Source organism: Poecilia formosa, unplaced genomic scaffold, assembly GCF_000485575.1.
Source record: "Poecilia formosa unplaced genomic scaffold, Poecilia_formosa-5.1.2 Scaffold81, whole genome shotgun sequence".
Classification (NCBI taxonomy): Eukaryota; Metazoa; Chordata; class Actinopteri; order Cyprinodontiformes; family Poeciliidae; genus Poecilia; species Poecilia formosa.
Genome location: NW_006800020.1, coordinates 504,171 through 512,631, shown reverse-complemented (window position 1 = coordinate 512,631; position 8,461 = coordinate 504,171).

The window sequence follows — 8,461 nt, the reverse complement described above, 5'->3', positions numbered from 1 at the left end:
TTTGTAGTGCAGCTGTTCACACAGGTTTGGTTTTGATTGAATTCTTCTTTCTTTTGAAAGTCAGGGCCTAAGTTTAATTTCAGGAAGCTGAACTACGCTCTTAACAAATAACTGCTCTTGTTGGTATTGATGCTACATTCTGGAGCGTTAAAGTAAAAGTTGGTACATCTGGTTTATGCTAAAACTAACAGACTTACATGTGAGTTTTGTATACCTTAGTGAATGTAACGCAGATGGGTCCTGTAGACAACGTACAACTGAATATTAAGCTGGCGACTGACTGACTGATGGGAAGACGTTGCCGCCCTTGGGAGACGTCTGTGTGTGAGAAGTGACACTCCCCGTGTAACCGTCTCGGAAGTCAATGCTATCACTCTGTCAAACTCGGAGCTCACTTCCCTCTTTCCTTTTATTTCTCCCCTTCGTCTCTGCATTCGAAATCATTCCCACAGCCTACAGCTATGAGTGCAGACTTTTAGTGCACGTCCGCTCTAGACGGGAAGTCTGTGTGAGGAAGAGGGTGGGGGTGTGTACGGGGTGCATCCTGGGCCACGATCACCAGGGAAAGTGACAGCCCGGATAATTGGCACTAATCAAGTTGCTGCTTGGATTGAGAGAATACTGCAGTCTTCTGTTGGGGTAGAGGAACAGGGCTGACCCACAGAGGTAGTGCCCAAGGCCCTTTCCCTCCCTCAGTAGATTCTGTCAGTCCTCTCTGTGTGACAGTCGTCATCTAGCAGCAAAGTCCCTCTTTGGTCAATATGCAAAAATAAGAAGAAAGTCGAAGCTAGACGGAGCGAGGTAGAGGCGGGGGTGGTAGAAGAGGAGAGGGAGAGAGGAAGACGTTTCCTTTTTCACAAGAAAACTAGGATGTTATGAAGCGCGCACTACATTATTCTTTTTTATAATTTCTCTTACAGCTATTGCTTTGAATTACAGAGGACTTTTTGTCAAGAGCGAGAAGGAGATGAATCAAAAATTCATCTGAAGAAGTTCTGCACAGGGCGAGGCGAGTGTACCTCTGGTGGAACCAACATTTGCAAAAGTTCTATCTCCTTAAGCAATTATTAGCGGTGATAGTTTGACATGTACAAGAGTTGTCAACAACTGACTTTAAACAAAGTACAAAGCAGAAATAAACAGTGCCCTGGGCAAAATTAACTTGGGGGACTAGCCATCTCATGAATTATAAATGGCGATCTATTACTGCAGTGAGTGGTGCTGCTACCAGGAGGCTTCAGTCACTGCGAAAAATCTAACCTATTTTCAACACATCTGAAAGTCGACTGACAGCAAAATGCTGAACAATGCAATTTGGGGAAAATATGAGCTTGTTATTTAGTAAACGAGTTGTGTAATTTCTAAATTGTACCAAACTAACCGTGGAATACCCTCGGGGGCTTGTATCATCTGTTATACACATTTGCCTGCTAACTGCCATTCAGCTGCAAATTAATTCTCTCCACAGAGCGCATTTTAATCCATCTAATTAGCAAAGTGGTCTATCCGTAAAAGCTTGTGTTTTATCTTTTTAATCCTCACATCCCCGATGCAGCACGGACATAAGTAATTACACCAATCTGTCATAATATTATGACCACATGGCTAATGTTCAGAAGGGCCCTATTTTGCCCCAAAACAGCGCTGATCAGAGCGTTAACAAAGAGCGTCTAAAGATGTGTTGCAGTCTCTGTGGGGATGGTGGCAGTCTGTCCTTTGAGAACTATGGACTACGTGGAATGGACTAGCTTCCTATCAGATTCAGTTTGTAAATGGGAATTCAGGGGCATAGTGTAAACTCTAACACTAATTGAGCATTTGCTAAGCAAACGAGGAGGAGGAACTTTACTAGTAGGACTGTTTTAATGCGTTTAATCACGTCACCTTCTTGGAGGTGGCCATTAGCTCTCCTACCAATGACTTCCTGTCTCTAGATAGTACTCCTTATCCTCGCATGCCCACATTTGACAGTAGAAAATAACGTTAAATTATTAATGGTGCGTTTCTCACACCATTATTGACAAACTCTCATCTGTCGATAAAAGGTTTTGCCACTAGGATGAGATGGGGTTTTTGTTTTGGCCGTATCAATTTTTTTTATTTTTTTTTTTTTGCAAAACTGCAATGTTAACACTTTTTTCGGATCATACGAGTCACATGATCAACTACCGGATGTTGCCAGTGGCGTAAACCACAGAGAAAAAAAACAAAACAAAAGAAAGTACTTGCAGATGGCACGGCATGTTTTTAATGACTTAACACGTGAACAAACTTATTCATGCGTGATTTCAATTGCCTCTCTCAAAGTTTTGTGCACATTTATAATGGAACAATGCATCTTTGTTCGTTTACAACATTGAAAGAATTACTGTACCCCAAAATTGCTGAAGGTTGGAGACCTTGTCCTGTTAGGCGACGGGGTCTGGATAATACCCGTGTTGTCAGATGCGGTGGGTGAGAGGTGGTGAGGAGAGACGCAGAGACCCAGGTTGTAGAAAAAAAATGATTAATTTAATGAAGCTGCTCAAAACAGTCCAGACCAGGCAGCACGGCAGAAAGATAGCACACAGCTAAATACTATGCCAACACAGGGCTTGACAGTACGACTGTGAAGGTATGCAGACAAACTAAGAATGACGTACACACGAAGAGGATCCGACAACAGACAAAGACAACAGGTGGGACTAAATACACAGGGAGGGTAATCAGGAAATTAGACACAGCTGGGATCAATCAACAGGAGGACAGGACAGAGACTCAGGGAAACAGGAGTAAACGCAGCAAATCTCAAAATAACCACACAGAAAAACACAGATCACAACACGTGTTAAGAGGACAGCGGAGTCCGGCGACGTATGTTTTTGTCTTTTTTTTAATCTTTCTTTTTCCAAAATCTCGTTCTCTTTCTTACTGTTTATTCAATGTCACATGATGTTTTAATTTTGTTTTTGTTTTTTTATTATGTAAATCACCTTGAAATGCTTTGCTGCTGAAATGTGCTATACAAATAAAATTTGATTGATTGATTGATTGATTGATTGATTGATTGATTGATTGATTGATTGATTGATTGAAGATAGCCCTTCATACCAAGAAGTTCTGTTCTGCTGGAAATTTCTTCCAGTCAACAATGTGATTTTAATTTGATTTATTTTGGGGTTTTTTGAGAAACATGATTAAAACTTTGGTCAGTCTCCCTTTGAAGTCCCTGTATTTGGTGCATCTACCTATGTTTAACAACAGGAATGCCCAAAGTCTCTGGATATTTATAATTGATTTATTACCATATGTGACCAACCCTTTCATGCTTATGTTTTCTGGGTACTCCACCTTCCTCTCGCAATCCCAAAACATGTCTGTTAGGTTTAATGTTTTGTTGTTGTTTTTTCTAAGTTGTCCTGTGTGTGTGTGTGTGCGTGCATGATTATTTGTTGCCCTGTAATAGACTGTTGGTCTGTCCAGGGTGTATCCCACATCTTGACCAAAGATGGTTGGAGATGCATGAGCTGACGTCGCTGTACGCAAACATATAGTCAGGATCATGCAAATAAACTAGTTTGTCTCTCCAAGGATCCCAGCAGACAGAAACTCTTCCTCTGCCTGTCCTCTCAAGAGAAGCTGAGTCTGAACTTGTCTATGGAGAAATTCTACATACCTCAAGCCTGTTTTTCTTGTCATAATTCTCAAGGTGCAAATCCAACGCATCTAATGACCTTGAATGACAAAGATGGGGGATTTCCTCAGCTCCTGGTAACATTTTGCAGAAGCCGAAAGGAGTCTGGCTGGTCAACATTGATAAAAGGCAGCAGCTCTGTCCTAACCAGGGACTCGTCTCCATGTTCTGAGCCCTCTGGGCTCTGCCTCAGAAAAGCGGAGAGACGTCTGGATTGGCACCTCTCTGGGTACACAAGCCACTGGAGAACTGTGAAGCCTGAACTGCAGAGACTCCCCGTAGAACAAGACACACGCCAAAGGACTCTTCAGACATGCAGAATAAACAGATGCTGAGTCAATTAGATGAGAACACTTTAAGTAAGACTTAGAGACTCCCGGCTGGTTGAATCAGAAGAAGAGAGAAGTTGCTCTTGGTCTACAAAAATGATGTCAGTTTTCAATTTTTTATATGTACAAGGATGTGGGCTGCAGCAGTGGACGGCATTGTTTCGAACGCTATTTGATAAGGAAAATGCTGAAGCTGCAGTGGGAACGTTGTCACAAAAACTAAGAAATGAAAGAGCGGGAACACAGCATGCCACACTGAAAACACAGTTTGCTTTTCCAACCTTGCCTTTCCCTCTTCTGCTTCTGTTCCTTTTTTTGCAATTTGAGGTCTTTGCACAGCGTGCGGAGAGCTCGCCTCATCTTCAAAAGACCAGTAAATAAAATCTTTTTTGCACCAGTGGAAATAAACACATAGCTGAATAGAATATGAAAACAGTGCTGTGATCTAGTTCTACAAACATGGTGATTGGCAGGTGGGTGGCACAAAGACGGATGCGAACACAGCTTCACACATTAATTGTAGCTGCTGTTAAAGGATGTTAACCAATATATATTCAATGCTCCCTTTTTAGACTCTAGTTCTGAGGGAGTCTCTCTTCAAGCATTGTACCGTTTGCTGCACGGCGCCGCTGCCGATTTCGGCGCACTTGAAATGCATTCTTTAGTCGCAGCGTCAACCTGCAGAACAACATTCCCTCCAGGTGTTTATTGGCAACAAAATAAACTTAAAATAACTTTAGTTTGTTTTGAATTGAAAGTCTTCATAAATGAAAATAAACAGCGCTGCAGCAATGTGCTGCTGCATTCCCTTTCCCCGCCTCCAATACGAATATATATTTACTCTGTATACTTTTGGTGCATCAATATTTTATTTTCTCTCATCTTGTTTGATTGCTTTGACAAGGTCCGGAATTATTTAAGGCTCTGGTCATGCTGAGGCCAGCGCGCTTTGTTGTCTCTGATTAAGGTGCCTGGGTTACAAGTGTATCCTAATCTGCACAACACAGGATTGCGTGAAGAACTTTGCAGATGAAAGTAGCTGTGCGCCGATAAAAAGGACAGCGAGACCCAACGCTGCATAGCATTAGCAAGGTGCAGTTACTTCCACTGAGTCATAATTGTCCAACATGCCTGGGAGATACACAGATGAATTCAAAAATCTGCCATTTGCATAATAGGTACTCATCTTTGAATGAGAGCAGGAGTGGGGAGGGCAGGAGGGGACTGGGGTGGGTGGGGGGGCAGGTGTGAGTGATCTTCCCAGTGTCTCCAAGTCATCATGTTTATCATTCAAATGCAAACCTTGTTCCATTATCCATGAGGGAGCAGGAGTAACGTGTTAATGTCCCCCTTCTCGTCCGAGCTGACAGCGCTGCGCTCATCTCCGTCACACAAGATGAGAGACAAAAGGCACTCCGAAGGCAGCAAAAACAAGTAATTACCCTGTTACCTGCACACTTTTACACAGCCGCCTCCCTCCACACTCCTACCTCAGTATTTTATAATTAGTCGAACCCGGCCGGAGTCTTTGAAGACACATAGACTGGCGGACTTTGATGAAATCTGGGGCGTCGAGCAGACATGAAGGAACCACGGCCCTTGTGCACCTCTCTTCTCCGGTCTTGTGATTGTGCAGCATGTAGTTAAAGACCTTTCTCTTAGGGATCCTGTGCCTTTCCTGAGTGATGTGATTGATTATTTAGTGGGAGATTTCCAAAAGCCGGGATCAGTGTGAAGCCGGCAAATAAAGTCAAACAAGAGAGAGTGCAGGTCTGAGGGAAGGAGAGATCTCAAGATGTTTTTGAAGCCAGAGAGAGTAGCCAAAGGCGAGCAGATATTCCCCGCTTTCAAATCCCCTATTTTTTAATATATTTCCCCAGTTTTTAATGATGTGCTTCCTATCCTTGAGTAAAGTTCTTCTTAGCCTGTCTTTTTTTTTTTTTTTTTTTTTGCCAGAAAGGATTTCTTTCTCTTTGAAATAAAATGTAAGTATATATTTAGTCTCCCGGTTTAGAGGCTTTCAGGCCAAGGCAGATATTCAAATTTGTGTTTTTATGAGTCTGCATATTGACGGCTGTGTGGCAATTGCCAAAGCGTTGACACTATTTTAACAAACTCATGCTGGAGGAAAATGTAGCTTCTGTTTGTATATTAAGAGAAATAATTACATTGCTGAAATATGTTTCATCTTACTTCAAACGGGACTGGTGTAACAGACAGAACTTCAGTGCCAGAGAGGAAGGTTTACATTGTAGTCCATTTGAATATATCAGATTTTAATTTGATGTAAAATACGTGTTTTTCTCTAGACCATCTCAGGATGTCTCAGGTGAACCTTAAGATGTTGTTTAGATATAGAGGAGACTAAACAACATCTCAACTACATGTGTCTATCTCTGGAATAGGAATATTTTTATGATCATAAGTATTGCTAAAAAAAAAAAAGTTTGAAAATACCCATGGTTATTAACTGAATCTCTGAAATGGGAACTTGTCGTTTTATTTACCAGAAGGACTTCATGTTGAAAGGCTTGAATGTAAAAACAGCCCAACTCATGACATATTTATCTTTTCTACAGTAGAAAATTGTTGACCTTTTTGTTGCCTCCTAGTCTTTACAATAAGAACCAGCAGCTGACCAGTCGGAGAGAACGTCCAGCTGGAAAAAACGTTTGGTGCCAAGATTTCTCACTCAGCTCAACTAGTTGAGGGAACTTGTTCATATGAAGTGAACAAGTTTGTAACTCAATAGCTGATTTCAAAACATAGTAGGCATTCTTTTCCTGTTCTGTTGTTGTTTTTCTAGTGTTAAAAACTGGCAGATCAAAGGTATTTTGAAGACTGTGATTACATCAACTATTTAGTCCTGCAGGATTTTGGCCTTATGCTGTTTTCATTTCAGTTAAAGTACTATGATTACTGTGTTTCCCAGATACATCTTTATCCTGAGGAAATGTACCAATGTTCCCTCATTCTTCTTTAAACTTACAATAGAGATCCCTCAATAGATTTGTGAAGAGTTTATCCTTCACATTGTTCTTTGATAGAGTGCGAAAATGATTTATTTCTGCACAGCTGTGTAGTTTAGTGTGGCATATTTATACTAAAACAGATGCATGTGAATGATGTGGAACAAAGAACTATGTAAGCTTAGCATGAGTAAAAATCAAATATTGATGATCGCAGTGGAGATACTTCCAGTAGAAAAAAACATAAAAAATACAAAGCAGCAGGCGGCTGTCATTACAACAGCTGTAAATGTTTGAGGGCCAGAAATCAAAGCTTCGTCTTTGATGGAACCCGTCTTATGGAGAACATGGTCTTCTTTAAACCAGCTATAATGAAAGCATCTCATCAGACTCTGTCCGTCAGGAGCTGAAGCCTCGCACATCCAGTCGCACGCCCTCAGGCCAGCAGGATACACCTTCCTCCTCGTGTCAGAGGAGCCTGCTTTGTAATGCAGCCGGTGAAGTTGGATAAGTGACATTACAGGGTAACTATCACCACCGACGACGAGATTTCACATGTCTGTTCTGCTGCTTTATTAAAAATACAAAAGACATTTTCATAAAAAAAAAGGCAAAAGATAATGTCGTTGACTGACTGGTGTAGAAATTCAGCTTGATGGAGTTGCACAAATTTTTACAGCACCTTCCACAGTTTTTGGCACACTCGGTAAAAAAAATGTGTAAAAATCCTTCAGCTTTTATTCCAGCATAGTCTAAGACTGAACATTTCATTCTAGTTTTCAATCGGTGAGGTTTGGAAATGTTCTTTTTTTTTTCTTTCTGATAACTTTGCTCACTGTGCTTGGTGGCAAAATAAACCCCTTGTCTTTGTCCATCACAGTTCCAGTCATCTTACAGTTTGTAATTATCACTCTCATTTCAAATATAAAGTTTTAGGGCAGTTTACTCATCACCTCTTCCTGACTTTTTAAAATCTGCGTTGCTTACCCTTACAGGTTTCTAATTTATTTATTTATATATTTTTTTTACTATTATTATTACATTGCTTCCAATCACCAAGCAACATTTTATATCATGCAAAGATAAGTTGACTTGGATAACTTTCTTCCCTTAAAAACAAAATCCTTTGAAAACTGTGTTACAGAGTTTATCTTTCTTTTCAGTGCGCCAAAACACAGGACAGCACAAATTCTCCACTAACTCCACATGCAAATAGGCATTGGAAAGTTTGCCCCAGGTGCATTAACAGAATTGCAATCTCTTTTTTTAAATTAATTCTTTTTCCCATGACAGAAGAGTTCTCTGGGCAGTATTTGCGTATATCAAAATCAGCACTGCTTATTTGAATGACATGTTCGTTTGTCTTTCTTATGTTAACAACAGAATAACAGAAATGTGCTTCTTTGTCACCTGTATTTACCCACGCAAAAACAGGAAGTCAGTCATGGATTACCTGAAAACCCTGATCAAGTCACAAATGTAAATATGAA